Here is a 26,027-nt window from a genome sequence, read left to right on the forward strand (position 1 = left end):
GTTAAATGTTTACATGTATTTTTGATTTGTGATTGCATTTTTTTTATTTTTATATGAATATTATTATGTTTTGTATATGTTATTGTGATTAATAATTGGTTAAATGAATGAATTATTTTTTGAAAACTTGTGATTGCATTTTTTATTTATTAAGTGTAATGGTGAAGCTTTCTTAGTAAATATCATTTGGTGATGTTAAATTCACATTGTATTTTTTCATGAAATTTTTTTGTTCATATTTTAATATTTTTTGAATAATTTAAATTTTCCTATTTTACCTTTTTAAATTCTCATTGGTATTCGTGTTTTTTTATTAATATGTTAGTTTATTTTTCAATATTTGTTAAATTATTATTATTATTTATTATATTATTATTATTATTTATCACGTCAGTGTAAATATAGCTTGTAGCTATAGCCTGCTGCAACCTGTAGCTTTAGCCTTACCTGAGCCTGCTACCAACTATAGCTTGTAGCAGACGCATCATTGCTCACTGGCTCTTTCCTCCACGCTTCTCTTTCACAGTTTGCTTGTTCTACTACAACACCAAATGAGAGAGAGAGAGAGAGAAGTGGAATGAAGAACCAGAAAAAATGGTGGAGGCATACAGGATGACACAGGAGGGCGTGAAGGCTGCCGGGGCAGAGGCGTCTAAGAGGTCGTTCAAGTAGCAAGCAAGAGGCGTGGCTGACCAACGGTGCACTTTACACTTCTCTTTGACAATTTAGTGGTTGTTGTCACTTACTTCATCTTGTATGCTAAAAAGAAGCCTGAAAACTTCCATTGTTGATGTGGCCAAGGTTGCCGCCGCGAAGGCCAACCTTGCCACCACCCAAGTGAGAGAGAGATCTGAGAGTGGTGCCGGCAATTGAGATAGAGTGAGAAGAATTTTACTTTGATGTTAGAAAGGGTAAGTTTTACATCGATAATTCGATGTATTTTTTATATCAATTATCAGTGTAAAGATATTTCAAAATAGAGTTTTAAATCGATTTATGGTGTAAATATATACACTCTATTCAAACATTTGCAAAATTGAACCAGGACGTAAAAATTTACCCTATTTCGATTTTACACCTAAAACAAACGCGGCATTAGATGGATTATGGAGGAGTCTAAGCATTTGATTAGAAAGACAACATTTTGGTGGATGTTGTTCTAATTCACAAGTATATCCTAGTAAAAATTAAATATTTCCCCCTAATCAGGAAAGCTGGCTTGTGGCATGTTTGTATGTTGAAAAATAAAAGGAAAAAGGTTTATTTCTAGTTGGAATTTCAAAATGTTTTGCTTGATTCAAATCTATGTGATTTACCGTATGTTTTTCTAGGGGCTTTAAGTATGACCTTTGTCTAGACATTGAAGATAATTTGACTATTATTGACTATGGCCGAAATTCTGCTTTTGCAAAAAAAAAAAAAAAAAATATTAATCATTTGCAATTGTAAGAAATAAATCTTTGCAAGGGGGTGACTTTACTTCGGACAAATGATCTAAAAGTTTTAGGTAGAATGTGCAAATGCCCATATAGAATTTTAGTAGTGTCTATCAATTTTCTGAGTATCTTTTTTCTGTCCAAGGTTTAGTGGGTCAAAGATCTGGATCTGATCATAAATCATTAAGATTAATAACAAATGGTTCCCAATTTTCCAAACCAGTCCCTTTTAGATTTTTCGGTAGTTGGATTTTGGAGGAAAATGTGTGAAAATTATTATGGATGGGATGTTAGTTTTCCAAGCTATGCTAGATTTAGAATTGGTGCCAAATGGGATATGATGATAAAAAAGAGCTAAAGAAACGGAGAAGATCAAGTGTGGGAGACATTGAGGCCTGATTGGATTGGGTTAGTAAGTAGAGATTACTGGAATTAGATTCCAAAGAGTAAAATTGGATTAGAGAAGGGGATCGAAACATCAGGTTTTTTCATAATTTTGTTAATTTTAGGAGACAGAGCAATCAATTTTTTTGGGTCAAAGAATAACAAGGGGTTTGGACTAAGGATCACTCCAATATAGCTTGGATTTTTGTTAACTCTTTCAAGGTGTAATTTTAATCTAGAAGAGAGCTAGTTTTGTATGTATTCTTAGATTGTTTGGCTATCATTTATATGTCCGATAATGAGATGCTAACTACCCTTCCTATTAGGGAGGAAGTTCAAGATGTTGTTATGTCCTCAGGATCACTAAAAGCTCTTGGTCCAGATGGTATCTTATTGTTTTTGTATCAAGAATTTTGGGGCATAATGAGGTAAGGCATTTTTGAGTTTGTCATCGAACTTTTTAGGCCTATTAGCCTTTGCAATGTGTTGTATAAGATAGTTATTGAACTTTTGGAAAATAGATTAAAATTCCTTCTTCATATATAAGTGTATCTCCCCTTTCTAAGGTGTTTTTGTTTTGGGTAGGCAATCATAGGATAATGTTATTAATTTTTGATGAATAATAATAAATTTATTGATTCAGAAGCAAATTTAGAGTGAGTTCATACATCATCCCAACGAGAGGCATGAGCTGCAGCCCCTCCTTGAATCTTACAAGTAAACTAGGAAAAAAAACAAGAATCACAACTGAGCCCAAAATAATTCTTCCCTATTTACCTCTTGCTTAGCTAATATATCTGACAAAGTATTTGTTAATCTCCCCACCCATTGTACAGTGACCAACATATTCCTTGTCAACCAATTAAATTTCTTTATTTCATTATTTTATCGCCACATAGCCTCTTCAGAATTTTTCAACCAACCCACCACCACTTTGGAATCCCCCTCGATTATTAGTTGTTGTACCCCCAACTGGTTTGCAAATTGCACCCCTTGTACACCAGTTAAAAGTTTTGCCCTGATGGAGTTCCCAAATCCCAAGGGACCTGAGTAAAGCAACAAAATCTCTCCCTTCGCATTTCTCAAAGCACCCCCCATTCCGAATAAACCTGGATTACCAATGCTACTTCCATCAAAGTTCAACTTTAGTGAGCCTTCGGATGGAGGACACTAGCTTGTAATTGATTTGTCCTTTAGAGATGAACACCTCGCTACTGCTGACCAACTTCTCCAAAGGTCATTAAAGGAGAGCTGATGAAAGATTTCCAAGGTTTTCAACCAATGTATTGCCCTATTTAACACAGTCTTTCAAATCCTAGTTGCTCCTTTCCTTTTCTTGAAAGATTCTAATATTTATTTCTTCCCAAAGAGTCCAAATCAAGGCAGTACAAGCACATCTCCACATAATTCTCCCTATTTTTGTAGGCCAATAAAAGGTAGAATGGTTGAAGAGCATGTGAACTTCTACTGGTAAACTCCAACTATCCCCAAACAATGAAAGTAGCCAAGCCCAAAGGTGTGCAGAAAAGTGACAAGATATTAATAGATGGTAACAATTCTCACCGTGAGCTTTACAGAGGATACACCAATTAGGAGAAATACAGAGGAAAGGTCTTCTCTTTTGTAGGTTATCTAAAGTGTTTACTTTCCCATAGAATACTTCCCAACAAAATGCCATAATTTTTGGGGGAACTGGCCTATACCAAATTTCTTTTGACGGAAAGGGCTGGTGAGTAGAAAGTTGAGAGATGGACTTGAAGAAAGAAGCACAAGTGAAGGTTCCATTGGGTCTAGGAGTCCAAACCCTCTTATCTGGCTTGAAGGGATCCAAACAAACCTGATTAAGACTACCAAGCAAAGCAAAAAGAGAATCAATTTCATCATCCCTAAGTCCTCTACGAAATCCAAAATCCCAAGTAGGACCTAAGGGTGTTCCCAAAGGTGAGATAAATTTTGAGACCACCTCTTTTTTGTACAAAGAAGTAGAAAATAGCGAAGGGAACAAATCCTTTAACAGTGTGTCTCCTACCCAAATATCCTCCCAAAAATGGGCAGAGTTGTCAGAACAAACTTCATACCTGATAAAATTTAGGAAAGGGTGTTGTGAATAGCCTTCCAAGGTGATGCTAGGTTAGCTTGCCTTGATACATCAACATCCCATCCATTCTCTGACCTCCCATGAATGCTTCCCACCACCTCATGCCACAATTTCTCTCTTTTCAAAGGCCATTGCCATAACCATTTCCCTAACAGAGTTTGATTTTTTCTAGTTACCCTCCCAAGTCCCAAACCCCCTTCTTTACTTCTGCACACAATTTCTCAATTAACCAAGTGATCATTTTTTTCTTGTCCCGGCTCTCATAAGAAATCCCTCATCAACTTTTTCAGTTTCCTAACCTCCCTAATTGGTATCTTAAAAGCAGACAAATAATAGGTAGGTAAGTTAGCTAAGGTAGATCTTATTAGGGTAATTCTCCCCCCTAAAGCGATATAATTCCTCTTCCATGAGGCTAATCTCTTCTCAAACTTTTCTATCACTAGGGTCCAAAATCTATTCTCCCTAGGATTTGCCCCTAAAGGAAGCCCTAAATATGACATAGGCCAAGTAGAGGTGGAACACTCAAGACACTCCTCAACAGTCTCGACCTCCCCTACCTCCAAATTTATACCCGGTATGCAACTCTTTTCCAGATTTATTCGCAAATTAGAGATACTTTCAGAACCTTTTATTAGCTTCTTTAGGTTTGCTACCTTTTCGCTAAGACCTCATTCACAAAAGATCATTAGGTCATCTGCAAACTGAAGGTGAGTAATGGAAACTTGGTGTCTCCCTATTCTCCAACCCCTAATGGCATCTTCGCTGCCAGCCTTAGTAATGATCCTACTAATCACATCAGTTATTAAGGTAAAAAGGAAGGGTGAGAGTGAATCTCCTTGCCTGACACCCCTGCAAGCTAGAAAAAAGTTCTTCACCATACCATTTACCAGAATAGAGTAGTGATAAGTACTGATACACCCAAAAATCCAATTACCCCACTTGTCCCCAAACCCACAATTTTGCATAACCTCTAATAGAAACTTCCAGTCCACCAAATCATAGACCTTTTCAAGATCCAATTTACAAATGAATCCTCTCTTACTAGACCTTTTCATTTCCTCCACACACTCATTCGCAATTAAGATCTGATCTGTTATTTGTTGCCCTTGAATGAAAGCCCCCTATGTTTCACTAATGATAGAAGGGAGGACTATTTTGATCTTCAATTAGAGCACTTTAGCCAGAATTTTATATATGCTTGTCACCAAACTAATAGGCCTAAAATCTTTTGGGTGGTTGGCATCAATCTTCTTATGTATCAGGGCCAAAAAGGTGGCATTAATTCCAGGGATTATAGTGTGATTGTTTGCAAATTCCTAAAAGACTTCAACTAAATCATCTTTCACCACCTCCCACCAGTCTTGATAAAAGCCCATAGTAAAGCCATCTGGACCCGGAGCCTTGGATCTATCCATTAGGAAGACAGTTTTCTTAATATCTTCTTCCTCGAAATCTCTTTCCAGCCACCTTGCCACTCCGTCATCAATTCTTGGCCAATCCACCATTTCCATGATTGCTCTCTCACTCAAAGGTCTTCTATAAATCGATTTGAAGTGGTCCACAAATTTTTTGGCTATGTCATCCTAGTTGGTAATTACCTCCTCTCCTATCTCTAGCTTGGTCACAAGATTCTTTCTTCGTCTCCCATTTGCCAAATCATAAAAGAATCTAGTGTTTCCATCGCCTTCCTTAATTCACTTGTGTTTAGATTTTTGTCTGCAACTGATTTCTTCCCTCAATAACACCTCTTCCAAATCCTTTTTCAATTGTCTCCTTAACACTCTGTCCTCTTTGGTTAGTCCATTTTGAGATTCCTTTACATCCAAGTTCTCTATGCGAGAAATTAGGCACAGTTTTTGCTCCTTAATTCTACCAAACTGATCTCTATTCCACTCTTTTATTTTGGCTCTCAGCCTTTTTAATTTCTTATGGAACTTGATCCCCTTCCATCTTACCCCCCTTTCCTCCTCATCCCACCATTCCTTCACTTTTTTCACAAAATCTGGATGGGTGAGCCACATATTTTCGAATCTAAAATGTTTGGGTCCTATAGAAAATGAAGCAGTACCTATTTGGATAGCACAGTGATCGGAGGTGCCCTTGGGTAACGCTCTAACAACCAAGTTTTCCAAACTATTCTCCCAGGCAAGGTTAAATAAGAACATGTTCAGCTTCAAACACAAAGGGGTTTCATGAAGGTTGGACTAAGTGTAACTGGCTTGCAGTAGAGGTATTTCCTTCAGTTCACATTCTTCAATAAAACTATTAAATTTCCTCATGCTTGTTGAAATTACTTGTTGGGGATTACTGGTTTCATCAGAGAATCTAATGACATTAAAATCCCCGCCCAGGCACCAAGGACCATCCCATATCCCCTTGATTGCATATAGTTCCTCCCACATCTCATTCATCTCTCTCTATAAGAATTAGGGCCATAAACATTGGTTAAGACCCATACACACCCATTTTCTACATTCTTACACTTAATGGAAACTGAGAATCTGCCTATCAATTCTTCCACTACTTCCACTACATCCTCCCTCCATAGTGTTACGATCCCCCTCGAGGCTCCCCAAGAAGGAGACAAGCTCCAACCTAAACCTCTAGATCTCCAAAAAGTCCTCACCCATCTCCCATCTAATTCCATCATTTTGGATTCTTGTAACATCACAATATCTAGTTTTTCCCTTTGGAGTAGGTCTTTGATCACCTTTCTCTTTCTTGCACTCCCTAACCCTCTTACATTCTAGCTAATAATTTTCATCGAGACAAAATAGCAAAAAACCCATGAAAAGGCCATAGTCTCCTCATTTTAGGCCCTTCCTCCTATCCTCTCTACCACTGAATTCTAAATCTCCCTTAATGTCTGAAATTAGCCTTTCCACTTTAGATCTTTTTTTCTTATTTATTCCTCCCCCCCCTTCCTAATACAACAATCATCATTTTTCTTTTCTCCATCCTTTCTAGCCAATGCTTGAGGAAGAGTTTTACCCTGCTCACACTTATTTTGGCTACAACATCTTTCTAAGAGTCCTTCCTTCTTTTTTTCTTTCATCATTTTACAAATCAGCTCCCAAATTCTGTCTGCCTCCCCCTTACTACCTTCCAACACCCTCTCTCCTTCTTCCACTATCACCCTCTCTCTTGCATAAGAACCTCCTGGATGGGAAGCTGGGATATCTGTTACAGGCATAGCAAACAAGTCAGTACCTATAAAAGAATTGACACCCATACCTGGTAGGACGGGGGTAGGACTAGAATCACCAGAATTGAAGTGTTGATAGGCGGCAAATGGTTTTAAGGCCTTTCCCCTTTTTGGACAAGGTTGTGAAGTAGACATAGTAAAAGAATCACTTCTGATGACCTACCCACTTGGAAAACCTTTCTCTGTGTTTCCGACACTGGAATACCCACATCCATCCTCACGGCCGATTCTTGTCCCTCTCCACCAACATCCTGTAATTCATTAGACTCAGGGTCAGCTCCCTCGACGAAGGGAGGAGGAGTTTTCACAACTTTAGTACCATTTTCTTCACCATTTCTAGTCTTCCCGCCACCTACCTCTTTAGTCTCTTCCTCTAAAAACAACAACTCTGTATGCAAACTTTCTATTTCAAGTAACTCATTGTTGCTTTTCGAAGACAAACTTCCCAAACTTAACGTTTTGTCTCTATCAGAATCGTCACTGCTGTTTTGTTCACACAACCAATCTTCAAACCCTGTTATGTTCAAATCACTAGGCTTCAGGTATCTCGGGTTGTGCCTATCTGGTGAAAGACGGTTCGCCAGGTTGGATGGAACCCACTATAGAGAGCCTCGAGACTGAGAGTCTTGAGATTTTGCGCCTAATCTGTTCGATCGAAAGGAGGGATTCGGGGTAGAAGAAGATAGACGCTTAGTCTCATCTATCAGCTCATCCCTCCTCCCAGTCGCGTGTTTACTTAAAGTGTCCCTCGGCCCATCTATCTTGTAATGGGCCTTGGGCTCAAGACTATAGGAACCCAACTTTAAAACCTTTACTTGAGTTAACTTCTCCGGACCACCACAAAAGGGATCCACTCGATTGGGCCCATTTTCTAAGTCTTTTCGTCCCACGTGACCCCTTAAAAAGTCACGCCCCCTATTTTAATGGTCGAGCCAGCAACCTTCCCTGTCTGAGGTTGTTGGTTCAACCCTCTCCCTTTCGCCACTGGTAAGTTTTTGTCTGTTTCCCCTGACACCACCTACGCAAAGGATCTGCCATTTGTCATATCCTTATCTTTCTTTCTCCAGGTTTGACCTTCTAACTGCCCCAAAGCTTTTTGGCTTCCCATAACTTGTTGGCCCTTTTTAGTGAAACATTCCTTCCCATTTGAATTAACCAATCTCACAAGTCTACGTAATGCTTCTTCTTCCTCCTTCTCCCCTCCTACCATACGAACCTCCTTCCACAACCTTGCTTCAATGGAGGAAGCTAACAACACAGAGACAAAAGCTCCCCTTTGTTCGTACCTCTATCTTTCGTGGAATGTCTTCTTGCTTCACACCACTTAGTAGGATTGCTACTGAGTCAAGATCACCCCAAAAAGCTCATTTCAAGATTCCTCCACACAATACTGTGAGACAGTTTTGTATGCCCTTAGCTTCAATCAAAATGATGTACTTTATGAGTTTATTGTAAATGAATAAAAGTGCATATTTGATTCATGTTCCCTTGGTATGTTTCTGTGTAATACCCTTAAACTAGACACTTAATGAGACTCGTGCTAGTTTAGAATGTTCATAGCCAGTGGGTCGGTCTGGGGAGATCTATCCTGACAAGGCTGACACTGTGGTGCCACCAAGTCGGTTGGGGTGGCTTGTCTCAGCTACCGGGGTGAGACCCTAGGCACATATAGTGTGGGATTAATTGAATCTTTGAACTGGATCAGATTTCCAGCATTGCCATGGACCTTGGAGATTGATGGGCAAAACTGGAAAGTTACACCCGACCCCTAGACTCGATTATGATACTGCACTAGGTGTCGAATTAGGCTGTCTTTGATATACCAATCAGTGAGATCCTTAGCGGGGGTCAAAACCTGGGTATATTGGGACAGTCTAAGAATTCATCTGAGTGGGTGATCATAGTGACAGGATCAGCCCCTTTGTCGGACAAAGGTAATGATCGGGGATGCACTCTCACCGATGGAAACCAAGACTGCCGGCAACCGATTTCAATCGTTGAGATTTGTTTTGCAAAATATATTTTATATGAGATATAAAAGTATATATATATTATGGTTTCGAAATGTTTGCAAAAGTTTTTAATTCCTGGGATCCATACTTAAGAGAGTGCAACACTGTTCCTTGCAGCCGAGGGAGAGGTCCTCTCTTGTCGGGCAGTGTATGATCATTATAGGCTGAGAGGTTGAGTGTAAGGCCATTGAGGATAATACCTGATGGGCTAATCTTGCATCTGCCCACAGTCCCTGGGTGTTACAAGGTGGTTTGGCCCAGGGACCACTTAGGGTAAGTGTTGGGCCTATAGAGCCCATCTGATGGGTTTCGGGGGGTACACTGTCCATAACAGTGTATTCGGACAGGCCTTGTAACAAAGGCTGGGCTGAACCCATGTGGCTGATGTGTAGATCAATGTTTGGGTCCCACGCCATACAAGAAAGCCCAACTAGGCAGCAGTTTGGAAGGTTTAATGAATACATAACCCTAAATGGGCCTTAAGCCCATTTCGAACTGGGCTAATTTGATTAGTTTTTAAGGGGCGAATTCTGAGATAAGATCAGCTGATAGGATTGGGCCCACACCCTATCCACTCAGAGAGACCAAGATCTAAATGAGATTTAGATTTGGAAACTTCCTAATTAGATTAGGAACTGGCTGATCTAATCTACAGATATATCCCTTATCTTAAAGGGACTTCTAATCCAGATATGATTTGGGTTAGCAACTCCTAATGGTATTAGGAGCTGATCCCTTTAAGTCTATAAAAGGAAGAGGGGGCGGCAGCCTTTAGACACACAATCACCAGCAACAATCTTGTCTTCAGAGCTGAGATCACAAAGGAGAGAATTCTGCACCCTGCAAATTCTCTAGCCGCCTCCTTCCTGCAGCCGCCGCCTATAGCAGTTCGATCTCCATTGCTTGGGAGAAATCAATATCAGATTTTGATTCCAATCTTTTGGAGAAAAGATTGGTAGGAGTTGTATTCACAAGCTGTCCAGGTGATTCTTGGGAAGAATCAAATTCTTAGGAAGGACACTGCTGATTCTGCTCCACCTTGCACTACGCCATGTTCAGTGGGAGCAGATTTTGGTTTCTACCTTGGGCGTGAACACCTCCGTTAAGAGATATTATTTCTTTGTATCAGGTATTATCTCTCTCTCTCTTCCTTTTGGTTCAGATCTGGTTCAGTTTATGGTTCAAGAATGATCATTGAAAATATGATTTTCTAAATAGGGAATTCGATTCCCAATTGAAGGGAAAGAAAAATTTTTTGAAATTCGCCCCCCTTTATTCCGCAATCTTGGGCGTCCATTGATGGATTTCCTATCCCTTCAGTGGTATCAGAGCCATGGTTCAAATCTTGAACCATTCTGTTTCTAATCTGAACCTGCGCAAATAGGGAGAAGGCGGTCTACCCAATTTGCGCAGATATGGGTTTTGGGAAATTTGTTCCCAAAACAGATGGGCAAATAATCTGAAATTATTTTTAAATAAATCTGATTATTATTTAGAATAGTTCTTTATAATTTTCTTGATTTATGGGTTGTTCGTACGAGAGGAGATCGAAATCTTGGTTTGCGCAGGGAGAACTGCAAGATTTGCAGTTTATTGAATTTATTTATTACATTTGGTCTGTAAATATTTTTTTTTTATTTTTTAGACTCAATGTATAGGCATTCAATCTGATGTAATAATTAATAGAAATAAGATTTCTATTTATTTCTAATTTTGGATCGAAGATGGCGGCGCAGAGAAGGAGATTTCGTAGATGGGAGATTCACTATCTGCGATTTGCAGTTTGAGAAACTGCAATCTGTGATCTAACCTCTGTTTTGTAGGTTGGAGTGTGCGAACAACCCTGATTAACTGATTTATGTTTTTCTTTTATCAGTTATTTAATTTCAGATTATTTAATTGAATTAAGGATTTAATTAAAAATCAAACCCTAGACCCATTCGAACCAAGATTGGTTCAAACTGTTTGGACCAATTCTAGGGTTTAATCAAGGCTGAAAGTCAGGCCTAATTTTCCCACTAATGGGCCTAAGGATTGATATTTAATTAAATGGTTAATTCGGCCCAGCCTGTAAAGGCCCAATTTTAAATAGTTAAAACTACAAAAGCCCATTTTAAAGGATAAAGCTATATGGGCCGAACTGGGTAACCCTGATTCAGCCCATATACCTAGATAATATTAATGGTTAATATTATGGAATTTTAACGGGCTTCCAACGAGCCTTACAGATAATTAATTGATTGGATCAATTTATCCCTGCATGAGATGTATGGATGTGTGATGTGCTGCGTACATGGGCCATAAGTACTTGGCCCATGCTCATTCGGCAGTGGCGCTTGCGCTGGCGCTTGCGCACATCATGGCTGAATGCACATCATTGCCATGGTGTCCCTTTTTGGTCATCAAGAGGTCACGTGCGGAACCCTAGCCGATTTAAGGACCACCGAAATCTGGCTTTATGAAAGTCAGTGGGAGCCACTTTGGTTTGACCTAAATCAAACTAGGGCGTAATTTTATTCCCTTTAGCTAATATGAGTGCATGTGATAGGGAGATTCATATGATGAACTCTCTAAAGGCCTTCCATCATTAGCATGAGGATGGGTCCTTCAGTAATGAGGAAACACACCAGAAAATGGGTTATCCATTTGTTGTTGGGCTTGTCTGAATGTTTCATAAGATGATAGAGGCGTCATAGACCGATATGGGAGGGGCTTCACCAGAAAATGGGAACTCTCTCACGGTACCTTGGCGTTCACGAATATGATGGGTAAGCACTCACTGGATAGAAAGGTTTACCTGAAAACAGTTCTGAACCTTGTCTGATAGAGGCCAAAGGGAAACTCATATGATGAGTGGATATGATCCTTCATAGAAAGGTGGTGGGGTTATGCAGCTGAAACAATTGGCTCCATGCACCCTATGTGATTTCCCACATTTCCAGAGACAACCCGTAGTCTCCGTCACTGAGAAATGAGGGAAATCTCAGAGATGAATAAATGGAAGTGGATCGTAGATTAAAATCCATATCTATGAAATGAACATGAATCAAATTAGGTTGTGGACTGATGTTTTCTCTTTAATCAGAAAATGGCAAACGGATCTTTTGCAAAGCTTCTTGATGACAACAAGCTTAAGGGCCCAAACTACACCGACTGGTACATGAACCTTATGCTGGTCCTAGTTTCAAAAAAGCTAGACAAAGTGGCAAAGAATCCTGCTCTGGAGCATCCGGGAGACAGGGCTTCTGAGGCCCGAAGGAGAGACTATCAGGAATGAGAGGAGAAAAACTCCCTAGCTTAGTGTTATATCATTGCTTCCTTGGACAACCTGATACAGAGGCAGTTCGATCAGATAGAATTTGCCAAGGACATATTGGACAGCCTGAGGACGATGTATGAAGAGTAGAATTGTTCTACTCGGCAAAAGGTCTTGAAGCAGTTCATGACCACTCAAATGTCCAAGGGCCAACAAGTTCACGACCATTGTCTTCGGATGATGGGTTACATCAACGAACTAGAGGCTCTTGGATCTGGACTAGACCTCGCAACCCAGATAGACGCTATCCTTAATTCTTTGCCTCATTCCTTTAATCCGTTCATCATGAACTATAACATGAACAAGCTGAATGTCAGCTTGCAAGAGCTCAGCAATATGTTGCAAAGAGCTGAAGAACTGATTAAAAAGGATGAGCCTGTAGTTATGCTTGTTGAAGCTAGCAAAACGGGCAAGAGAAAGAGGAAGGCAAAGAAGCCTCAGAAGAAAGCCACCAAGGGCAAAAGGCAGAAGAAAGACAAAGCATCAGATGCATGTCACTTCTGCAAGAAGACCGACCACTGGAAACGGAATTGTCCTACCTACCTGGAATCCAAGAAAGGTAATTTCGAAACTTGTGTTATAGAAACCAATTTATTGATAGCTTCTGCATCCTGGTGTATTGACTCCGGGGCTTCAACTCATGCGTGTAACTCACTGCAGGGGTTCATAGTAAGCAGAAGGCTGAGTGAAGGAGAAGTCACTCTCTATTTGGGGACTACTGCAACTGTTGCAGCCGCAGCAATAGGAACCGTGGAGTTAATTTTTAGAGAAGGAAAAATTGTACTCAAAGATTGTCTTTATGTACAAAACTTAAGAAGAAATTTGATTTCTGTTTCAAAACTGTGTGCAGATGGTTATTCTGTCTTCTTTAGTAATACGATTATTATTAAAAGAAATAGCAGATTCATCGCATACGGGGAACTGGAGAACGGTCTCTATGTTCTACATCATTCTCTAGAAACTAACATAACCGAAACTACGTCGGCTGAAATCCCCAAGAAAAGAGCCCGTGATACAGTTAATCCCACGTGTCTGTGGCACTACCGACTTGGCCACATCGGTGTTGACCGAATCACAAGGTTGGTAAAGGATGGTCCTTTGGATTTTCTAACTGTAGAAGATCTTCTCACCTGTGAGCCTTGCCTGCAAGGCAAGATGACGAAGCGGCCATTTAACGGTAAGCCTGAAAGATGTACAGGCACACTTGACCTACTACATACTGATGTATGTGGTCCCCTGAGTGTTAGGACACGAAATCAACACGTGTATTTCATCACCTTCATAGATGATTTCTCACGATATGGTTACATGTACCTAATGAGACACAAGTCTGAATCCTTTGAAAAGTTCAAAGAGTTTAGACAAGAGGTCGAGAAACAGTTGGGGAGAGAAATTAAAGCCCTTCGATCAGATCGAGGTGGCAAGTATCTCTCTGACGAGTTCAGGGACTACTTAAAGGGCAATGGGATAGTATCACAATTAGCTCATCCTGCTACACCACAACTTAACGGTATTTCAGAGAGGAGGAATAGGACCTTATTGGATATGGTCCGATCACTTCTCATACACTCAGAGTTACCCACATCCTTTTGGGGTTACGCATTAGAGACTACGATCTACGTGCTGAATCGGGTTCCAACCAAATCGGTTCTGAATACTCCATATGAACTTTGGACCAGAAAGAAACCAAGTGTCAGACACTTGAAGATTTGGGGTTGTCCAGCACACGTTAAAAGAACGAGTGCGGACAAGTTGGAATCCAAGACCAGCCGTTGCCTATTTGTAGGCTACCCAAAAGGCTCTGTAGGCTACATTTTCTATGACCCAAGTGAGTAGAAAGTGTTCTGCAGTCGAAATGCCCAGTTCTTGGAGACCGTTTATATCCTGGACACCCATCGTCAAGAAATTGTTCTTGATGAGGAGAGCTCAGGAGCAGTGGGAGATGTCCCACAAGTTCCAGGTAGTGACCAACCTAGAAGATCCACTCGGGTATCCAGGCCACCAGTCCGTTATGGTTATGACCAGGATAGTTACCTGGTAGAAACCTTGACTAGTGAGGAGGATCCCGTGACTTACGCGGAAGCTATGTTGGACATAGATTCACAGAAGTGGGTGGAGGCCATGAGAGTAGAGGTGGACTCAATGGAGACCAATGGAGTATAGACTCTAGTAGATCCGCCCTCCGGGGTAAAAGTAATTGGTTGCAAATGGATTTACAAGAGGAAGAAGGGCCCCGATGGTAGGGTTGAGACCTTCAAAGCTCGTCTGGTGACGAAAGGGTACACTTAGAAAGAGGGCATCGATTATGAGGAAACCTTTTCGCCTGTGGCCATGCTTAAATCCATTAGGATCCTGCTAGCTGTAGCAGCATACCATGATTATGAGATTTGGCAAATGGATGTCAAAACTGCATTCCTGAATGGAGATCTTACTGAAGATATCTATATGCAGCAGCCATGGTATGTAAACTTAATAGATCCATTTATGGACTTAAGCAAGCTTCTAGAAGTTGGAACATCCGTTTTGACTCTGCCGTCAAATCGTTTGACTTCGAGTAGAATCCGGATGAACCCTGTGTTTACAGGAAAACTCCAAGAAAGATCAAAGCGGATAATAGGATTATCCCAATCTGCCTACATTGACAAAATAGTCAAAAGATACAGCATGGAAAACTCCAAGAAAGGAAATGTTCCTTTCAGGCACGGAGTCACTCTCTCCAAGAAGATGTCTCCCAAGACTTCTGAGGAGATTGATGGCATGAAGGACGTTCCCTATGCCTCTATCGTAGGGAGCATCATGTATGCCATGATGTGCACTCGCCCTGACATTGCTCAGGCAGTGAGTGTAGTAAGCAGATTTCAGGCCAACCCAGGGCAGGAGCATTGGACTGCTGTGAAAAACATACTTAAGTACCTTCGAAGGACAAAAGAGTTTTGTCTAGTATTCGATGGTAGCTCACTACAGATCCAAGGGTATACAGATGTCGATTTCCAGTCGGATCCAGATGATAGAAAGTCTACATCTGGGTATATTTTCATGATAGGATCGTGTGTTGTTTCCTGAGTGTCAGCAAATAGGGGTCCTAAGTTGCAAATTAATAGTCCACAACCCAAGCCGAGTGCATTTTCGTAAGTGAGGTTGCCTTTTGAATGAAGGTGTTCATTCCAGAATTTGGAATTCAGCACGTCACCCATTCCACTGTTGTATGACAACACTGGACCTACGGGAGGATGACAGTAAGAGGCAGCATCAGCGGAGAATATGGTAGACCCATTGTCTAAGCCACTTTCACAGAAAGTGTTTGAGAAACACATGGAAAGCATGGGACTCCGGCTAGTACCTGATTTGACCTAAGTGCAAGTGGGAGCTGTTAGATAGTTTTGTATGCCCTTAGCTTCAATCAAAATGATGTACTTTATGAGTTTATTGTAAATGAATAAAAGTGCATATTTGATTCATGTTCCCTTGGTATGTTTCTGTGTAATACCCTTAAACTGGACACTTAATGAGACTCATGTTAGTTTCGAATGTTCACAGCCAGTGGGTCGGTCTGGGGAGACCTATTCTAACAAGGCTGACACTGTGGTGTCACCAAGTCGGTTGGGGTGGCTTGTCTCAGCTACCGGGGTGAGACCCTAAGCACATACAGTGTGGGATTATTTGAATCTTTGAACTGGACCAGATTACCAGTATTGCCTTGGACCTTAGAGATTGATGGGCAAAACTGGAAAGTTACACCCGACCCCTAGACTCGATTATGATACTGCACTAGGTGTCGGATTAGACTGTCTTCGATATACCAATCAGTGAGATCCTTAGCGGGGGTCAAAACTTGAGTATATTGGGACAGTCTGAGAATTCATCTGAGTGGGTGATCATAGTGACAGGATCAGCCCCTTTGTTGGACAAGGGTAATGATCGGGGATGCACTCTCACTGATGGAAACCAAGACTGCCGGCAGCCGATTTCAATCGTTGAGATTTGTTTTGCAAAATATATTTTATATGAGATATAAAAGTATATATATTATGGTTTTGAAATGTTTGCAAAAGGTTTTAATTCCCGGGATCCATACTTGAGAGAGTGCAACACTGTTCCTTGCAGCCGAGGGAGAGGTCCTCTCTTGTCGGGCAGTGTATGATCATTATGGGCTGAGAGGTTGAGTGTAAGGCCATTGAGGATAATACCTGATGGGCTAATCTTGCATCTGCCCACAGTCCCTGGGTATTACAAGGTGGCTTGGCCCAGGGACCACTTAGGGTAAGTGTTGGGCCCATAGAGCCCATTTGATGGGTTTTAGGGGGTGCACTGTCCATAACAGTGTATTCGGACAGGCCTTGTAACAAAGGCTGGGCTGAACCCATGTGGCTGGTGTGTAGATCAATGTTTGGGTCCCACGCCATACAAGAAAGCCCAACTAGGCAGCAGGTTGGAAGGTTTAATGAATACATAACCCTAAATGGGCCTTAAGCCCATTTCGAACTGGGCTAATTTGATTAGTCTTTAAGGGGCGAATTCTGAGATAAGATCAGCTGATAGGATTGGGCCCACACCCTATCCACTCAGAGAGACCAAGATCTAAATGAGATTTAGATTTGGAAACTTCCTAATTAGATTAGGAACTGGCTGATCTAATCTGCAGATAAGATAAGTTTTATCCCTTATCTTAAAGGGACTTCTAATCCAGATATGATTTGGGTTAGCAACTCCTAATGGTATTAGGAGTTGATCCCTTTAAGTCTATAAAAGGAAGAGGGGGCGGCAGCCTTTAGACACACAATCACCAGCAACAGTCTTGTCTTTAGAGCTGAGATCACAGATGAGAGAATTCTGCACCCTGCAAATTCTCTCTAGCCGCCTCCTTCCTGCAGCCGCCACCTATAGCAGTTCGATCTCCATTGCTTGGGAGAAATCAATATCAGATCTTGATTCCAATCTTTTGGAGAAAAGATTGGTAGGAGTTGTATTCACAAGCCGTCCAGGTGATTCTTGGGAAGAATCAAATTCTTAGGAAGGACACTGCTGATTCTGCTCCACCTTGCACTGCGCCATCTTCAGTGGGAGTAGATTTTGGTTTCTACCTTGGGTGTGAACACCTCCGTTGAGAGATATTATTTCTCTGTATCAGGTATTATCTCTCTCTCCTCCTTTTGATTCAGATCTGGTTCAGTTTATGGTTCAAGAATGATCATTGAAAATATGATTTTCTAAATAGGGAATTCGATTCCCAGTTGAAGGGAAAGAAAAAATTTTTGAAATTCGCCCCCCTTTATTCCGCAATCTTGGGCGTCCATTTGATGGATTTCCTATCCCTTCAAATACCGCTATAGACTCTGCTATTTCTTGTTTTAATAGATGAAATGGCAAGCCTATTACACGCACCACCACATCATCTTTGACAAAAAAATCCTTGGAGTTGGATCTTGGATTCCATTTAAAGACTGTGAATGATCTGAAATCCGCCTAAACATTGATAGTTGATATTTCCAAATCGTTCTCTATTGGATCTAGGATGGCTTTACAACTACCGAAGGGGGTTACTATGAAGACACTCTTCAGCTTTAACCTGGTTGCTAGTAAATCAGCTACCCTCTTTTAATCATTAACCTTTTCCTTGGCTTGTATCACAAACTTACTATCCCACTCCTCTCTCTCTAGACCTCCCACCATTCTGCATTGGCCTTTTGTTTTTGCCATGACCACTGGCCGTTGTTCTACCTTGTAGTTGCTGAGATATGCCTTCTCCTCCCTTATGGAGGATTTTTTATCATTTGCTACTCTTTGAGCAACCAGTCAACTTTCCCCCAATCTTGGTTCTATTTTCCTGCTGGTAGACACACCAGTTGCCTTCATCCCTTACCAAAAAATTCAGCCAAAGCTATGAATAAACCTTTTCTATTCCTCTTACATTCAACAACATATCTTCTCCCTTCTAATGTACTAAAATCCTGCCAGTTTATCTGCTTACCTTTTGAACAGTCTCCAACTATGAGCTCTCTTAGCCACTCGATCACTTCTAATCCTTCCAGCAATATTGTACCATTTTCACTTCCCTTACCTTCAGGTTTACCTTCCCCTTGATTCTCATCTCTTCGAACATGAGATATTTTGCTTCTATCTTCAAGGATCTCCTCCACTGACCTGCCTGCACGAACTCCATGGATCTCAAAGCCTTGCTTCACATTCCCTCAGGATAATGTTATTATTACCTAGGAATTAATTCATCATATAAAAGTTAAGAGATCTGGGGGTTGGTTAATGGCTAGCAAACTTAACATTTCTAAGGTCTACAATTCCTTAGAATGGAATTAGCTAATGTAGGTTGTGAAATTAAGGAGGATGTCACCCAAAGAATTAGAACAAGTTGGGCAAAATGGAGTGGTGCATTTGAACTTTTGTGTGATAGGTAAATACCACTTAGATTAAGAGGAAATTTATGTAAAATAGTTGTAAAGCCAGTTATGTTGTATGGAGCAGAGTGTATTGTGGTCAAGAAACATGTCAAAAAAATGAGTGGAAAAATGTGAGTGCAAAGATGGATAAGTGAAAAAGCTAGAAATGATAGGATTAGGAAGGAAATCATTTATAGAAACTTGGGAGTATCTCCAATAGGTGATAAAATGAGAGAGAGAGAGAGAGAGAGAGAGAGAGTTTAGAGTACTAAGATGGTTTGGTCAAGTGCATAGAAGACCACCAATAGATCTAGTTAGAAGAAGCGAATATGTTAGATGCATATATTTTACTATTAAATAATAAAAAATTAAAAAGCAAATTATACTAAATTGTAAGAAATACAAAAAATTTTGTATAAAAGTTATGAGCACAACTTTAATATTTTATGTTCAGCATATTGAAAAATATATGTGATAAATAAAAATTATTTGTATTAATGATGGAAATGGAATAAATAAATTAGGAAAATTGAGAATTAATGTCAAACCTATTACCCACTAAATCAATTAAATGGTTTAACGCTTAATTAGTCAGGTCATATTTTATTGACTAAGTGAATGGTTGTCTATAAACAAGTAGTTTAGTGGTAAATAGATCCAAAATTTTAGTCATGATTATAAGTCAGTCAATATGACAAGTCGATTTGACCTTAAGACTAAAAAACACTAATAAAAAACAATGTTCTAAACTACCCCTAAGTTTTAAGAAATTGACTAATCTTACCCCTATTATTTAAAAAAATCCTTTAAAGTACCCCAAAGTTTTAAGACAAATGACAATCATCAGTAACCATTAATGGAAAGATGGAAAAGACTATTTACCCTTCATTCTTCTTTAAATTTTCAAAATGCAAATAGTTAAATAAACAATGCAGAATGATGCATGATAGTAATGAAGCTTCACCCCTAATGGTTTGATGAATAATAAAATTTTCTCCAATGAGAAGAATGTTCAGCATCATTATGAGTGCTGATGATCATGGTAATGTAGCATCATGAGTAGGATCTGAAATGGCATATAAATAAAAGAAAACAAATGAACAAAATATGAAGATTTGTGATGGATGGAAGAACAAATCTAGTGACATTGGTGATTTTAGTAAAGACCATGGTTTGGAGGTATAAGAGGTCACCTATGGATGTCAAGATACAACTATATATGGAAACTAATTATTGTAAATGAGGAATTCAATGGCATGGTAATAATTCACAAAATCCCATTTACAAGTACAACAATTTGTGTCGGGATTCCAAGATGCCAAGGTGGGAAGTTCATCTCCATGGAATCAACAACATCTAAAGAGCCCTACATGAGGAATATGGGAAATTTCTGGCCTAATTTCATAATCTACACTATCATTCATCTATCGGTGGGAATTGCTTGCTATAACCAAGGATACATACTAGAATATGGTAACTTTCCATGGGGTTTTTAACACTCCCAAAATCAGCCAAATATGATAGAACCACCTCCAAATTTGGAGAGACCTCCTCCATCTTCGCTTCCCCTCTCATACATACTACTACATTTTCTTCTCTACATTACCATAGAGGTGAGCCTTATTATGAAATTCCTATACAATGGTACATATAGCCATATCTGACAAACAAGATGAAGTTAGGCAAGGTGCGAGGTCTCAATAGTTCTTTTCTTTTTGGCTTGTTGAATTTTTTTCGCCCTATATATCTATACTACTAATAAAAGCATGAATTTATCTCTTTTCTGGACTTTTCATTGGTCTAATTCTACCCTCGTTTGTCTAGCATTCATTGAGCAATATTGAAGGTATATTTGTCATTTTATGTCATTGTATCCCAAATGGAGAGACAAAGACCAGTTTCTTCCCTATCAGAGCCCAGAGGTAATCCACTACTCCTTAGAAACCGAGAAACAAGGCGTAAGGTGTCTGATGGGACTTCTCAGTAGAAACAAAGAAACAAGGTCTCTGCTGCACTTCTCAATAGAAACCGAAAGTCCTGTCTCCCACAACATTCAACTTTCTCTCGCATAATGTTGTATCCACTTCTTCCTTTTAGACGGGTTAATGTCTCACAACCTTCGACTTTCTTTGGATGTAATCCACTTCTGTAGGAACAAACTCTTGAAATAATGCCCTCTCTCCCACAAAGTCCACAACATCATCCACGTTTTGATTTAGTTGGTTGCTTTCTCGGGTCACGATTGTGGAAGAAAGTCTTTCAATTACATTTGAAAATCTATAAATGGAGGTTCATATTCTCTTCGGCTACGTACAAGTCCAAGAAAGCAATTGGAGCAATGAATATTCAAAGAGGAGAACAACAAGAGGACTCATTATTCAAAGATAAGAGCAATCCCAGGTAATCTTCTTTTTTCAATTTTGGTGTGGGTTCATTGAAAAATGCTAGATTTAATCGATGGCTGAATTGAAAAATGCTGGTTTCAACCCATTGAAAATTGATGTGATGTGATTTATTCATTTTATATGTTGGTTTGAAACCAATGTCTAAATTCACAACTTCAAGTGATCGGATGTAGAAATTATATTGTCACCCATTTTCTTGAAATTAGGACTGCTCTTGTTAAGTTTTATTGTTTTTTATTTAATCATTTTGTTTTTTTTATGCTTTTTGTTAAATTTTTATTTATTTTTTCAGAATGATCTTGAAGTATAACATTTTGTTTCCTCTCTATTGATTGTAGTTATATATTGTTTCTTTCCTCTCAACCATAATGAAATTACAGTTAATGTATCAATTTATTTTTGATATTTCATTTAACACACTGGTGACAACTCTTAATGAGATGAGTATTTACTTCAAGAATGTACCTAATAAGCTATGCTCCACATGGGAAGGATTTCAAGGCTTCCATTCTTATCACAATCGGAGCCGATAATTGAAAATTCTATGGAAAGAGATTTATTTCTAAAAAGGAGATAGAACAAGATGTAGCTAGGAAGGCGGTCAAAAAAATAGTAGAATACTTATGAAGACTTACACTACTATAAACAAAAATGCTCAAAATTGGAAATGTACATTGATGATTTGAAAATAGAGCTACTAAAACTAAAAAATAATCTTAATGAGACCGGAGTTGTGAGAAATGAATGCACTGATGATGAAGAACCAGAGGAAGACGGTGAATATGTTATAGGGGGAATTTAGTTTATCTTGTGTTTAGTTTATGGATGATGTTAAAGTGAATCATAGTAAGGGTGTTTGTTTTTAGTGTCATGTTTTAAGTTTCATTAACAAGGTTATTTATGTTTTAAGATAGTTTATAATAGATTTCTATGTACAAGGTTGTTCATGTTATTTTTATATAAAGTATAAATATTATCTTCAGTTATTGTTCTTCTTTCTTTCATGTTGTGTTCTCTCAACACATTGTGCATGGGTATTGTTCTAAAGGGGTATCATGCAGCGTAAGATACAATTCATCTTATAGTTGAGCCCAAAATTTAGATTTCTTAAAACCCCCTTGTTTAGCTAAAGAACTACTTGGAAGAGATTGATAGTTGATAATTGGTATCAGTACATATGATAGTTATACATTTCATATTTCAATATAGAACCAAAGGTAAAAAAGATTTCACCATCATATATACTCATTTACATATCTGAAGCCTAAAATCCACATTGTTTTTAATTATATGCACAAATATTTATAACTTAATCGTATTCAGAAAGTGATAGACTATTCTTTAGATTATACATAGCTTTTTGCACCCCATAAAAATGACCCAAATGCAACTGCCCTCAAAACTAGAAATAGCATTGTCAGTCCCGAAAAGGTAAGCTTAATAACTTGATCATGTGTCAAATAAGCATCCTTTGCAATTTTGATATCTGGCCTATCAAAACATCTCTTTTCTAATGCTATATTACTAATTTAACAACAATCATAGAAGCAACAATTGCAATCAACTCTACCAAATTTAAATACAATTTCATCAATCTTAATGAATTTACTAGATACATCAAAAGTAAAGACCTTTTTGATAAGTAATAGCATTACCATAACTATATTTTTAAATCCTTTCAAATATTAACAATAAAGTAAAGACATTAACAAACCTCATTTTTTTTACAGATGTACTTATAGTTGTTATTGATGTTGACAGATTGCATAAATTTCAATATAAAGAACATTCCATAAAGAGAGATATTACTATATCAACACCTCAGTATGCTCAATCATCTATATATAAAAAATTATAATTCATCATTTCAATACTAATTACTTAACATTTTTTTTATAGTGCAACTCATTTCTTTTGACATTATGGGGAGAGTATGCTAAAGAACAAGATGGATTCTTATTACAAGAACTTCACCAAAAGCTAGTGGTAGCGTTTACATGCTTAATTGCAACAAATATGGAGGTAATAAATTTTTAATTTTTTTATGCAAATTTAAATAACTTTTCTACACCCCCTAATAAAACTTAATAACAATGCAGGTGATTCGATTTCCACAATGGTAATCTCAACAATTCAAATTAATCCACCAATTCCAGAAGCAGAAGCCATGAATGAAGTGTATATACTTTTGTTATAATTAAACATTTATACAACTTCATATTAATTACAAATATTTCAATTTATAAGTTCAAAAAGTCATTTGATTTTGAAAATGATATACTACCAAATGTTAAATCAAACTTGACAAATTAATTGGAGGAACTTAAAATAAAAGGCTTGATAGAGAGTCAAACCTTTCAAGTAAATATAACATTATATAACTACTAAATTTTTAAATCTTAACAAATTATATTATTACTATCATTCTTATATATTGTCATAATATATTATGCAGAAAAATTATTGCTCAATTAAGGCAATCATCACAGGCATAATCAATATAGACGAACAATAGTATAATGTTTGCAATGATTGTAATAAGAAAATAGATATCACAATAACAGGAACATATTGTAATAAATACAAGAATAAAAAATCCACTTACTTTGAAAAGTAAACTATAGCACAAATTAAAAATTTCATTGAAAATTTTTTACTTATTCTTTGCTAATGATAATACATTCTACATGAAATGGAAACATGTTAAAGTTAAATATATTGGATGACATTGGAAAAACCACTGTGACATTATTTGAGCCCGCAAAAACCAACATTGGATGCATTGTATCTGAATTCATCAAGGCACAAAAAGTACTTCAAGAAATATCACATACATTTTCTTTATATGCATTATAGTTTTAAAAATCATTTTATGATAAATTTACAAGGTCTAAAAGGAAAGATATACTCCTTTATCACACAGATAGACAATAGAAACAATGCAAGTCAGACTACTGGAAAAGTCATAGCAATAGACATGTTCAAATTAGACCACTCAGAAGCCATGTCGATAGAAGACGTTGAAGAGAAAAAATAGCATAAAGATGAAAAAAATCAAAATCGAAAAAGATTGAAAATCATCTAAGTCGATCCATGGAGGGGTCGACGCCTTTATATAGCTGAGTTATTGCAGGTTTCTCGGAACAGTTATGAGATCTACGGCCTGAATGAGTGAGATCCGTTCCCGCTTTAGTCAGGGAGTAACGTATCAATCAATGAACTTCATTATTGCCGCCTGATTTGGATGGAGAGAAGATAAGGCTTGCCGTTATGCGGTATGATCCCGCAATATCCGAAGTTTGCTGGGAAGCTACTAGGATTTATTACGTGTCACTCTTGTTCTTGGGCCCCGAACTCGATTAGCAGTCGAGGTGAATTGTTGCCGATGTGACTTTATGCTAAAGCAACTTTACGCTGATTCCCGCATAGCATTGACTAGGTTCCCCTTGTTGAATTGTCATCCTACATGCATATTGCATTCATGTGACTTTTATTTACCAGGTCGTGTCAAATTACTCCCCATCATACATTATGCTTCAATTATTTGTCTTTATTATATATGTTTTAATAAGAATTCTGAAAGTATCATTACTACCACCATCATTATGATCATCATTTCAAATTGCCATAATAGTACTAGTTGTAATGATAAAAATGATAATAATGCAACAAAAATGAATATCAATACAATGATGACGATCACAGTTATTTTGTAGAGCAAATTCACCAAGTGAAAATTGCCATGTTCATCATTAATTGATATGATGGAGTTGCATCATGTTCACTTGTTTGATGCATTTATCTTACTATTAAATAATAAAAATTTAGAAAACAAATAGAAATATAATAAGTTGTAAGAAATATAGAAATTTTGTAATGAAAGTTATGTACACATCTCTAATAATATATAATCGATAAAATGAAGATTTGTATAATCATCATACTAAAACAATATCCATAGTAAATAAAAATTGTTTGAATTAATAATGAAAATGGAATAAAAAAATAGGAAAAATGAGAATTAATGCTAAATTTGTGACATACTAAAAAGATTAAATGGTTTAATGCTTAATTGGTTAGGTCAACATTTTGTAGTTCAAGTCAATGGTTTTCTACAAGCAAGCTGTTTAATGGTTAATAGACCAAAAATCTTGGTCAAGGTGATAAGTCGACCAATTTGACAAGTCAACTTGACCATAAGAGTAAAAAACATCCATAAAAAACCAATATTTTAAAAATCAATTGGAATTACAATTCTCTTTTAGTTAAACAAACCCAAATTGTGATGTCATAAATTATATGCTAAAATGAATATATTATAAAACTTATAGAATATCTGAGCATATACATAAAACAAAAATGTGTAAAAAATTGAAAATAATTGTTATTAATGATGGAAAATGGCTAAAGTACAAAAGAAAACATAAAATTAATGTCTTATAAATGGCTCATTTACATGGTCAAATAAGTCAACAGTTCACAATTAGGTCATTTGCTTGTTGACTAAGCTAGTAATTTTAATAATATAAAATCCTATATTTGTAATGGATAAAAGAACCGGATATTAAGTGGCAGATAAACAATCTAATTATTTAGGTCAAACAAGTGAACCCATGATGCCATAATTATATACTAAAAAATAGAATATAGATAAAAAAGAAAAAAATAAAGAGAAATTGTATAAAATTTTAAACAAATCTTTTTTGTCCAATCATCCATCCACCTATTACAACATTTATACAACTCCTACAGAAAAAATAGATTTTCCATCTTAAGCCA

General features: G+C 37.8%; 1 long non-coding RNA gene across 1 annotated transcript; it reads left to right on the forward strand.

Annotated features, from left to right (window-relative positions):
- The first annotated feature begins 449 nt into the window (after window positions 1–449).
- Window positions 450–24,844, forward strand: LOC148848546 (uncharacterized). The gene is made up of 4 exons (XR_016100333.1): window positions 450–911; window positions 20,996–21,243; window positions 23,148–23,270; window positions 23,348–24,844. It is a non-coding gene; the product is annotated as an uncharacterized LOC148848546 (long non-coding RNA).
- Window positions 24,845–26,027: the final 1,183 nt, after the last annotated feature.

Source organism: Nelumbo lutea, chromosome 6 (assembly GCF_056320005.1).
Source record: "Nelumbo lutea isolate HS-2025 chromosome 6, American lotus-T2T, whole genome shotgun sequence".
Lineage (NCBI taxonomy): Eukaryota > Viridiplantae > Streptophyta > Magnoliopsida > Proteales > Nelumbonaceae > Nelumbo > Nelumbo lutea.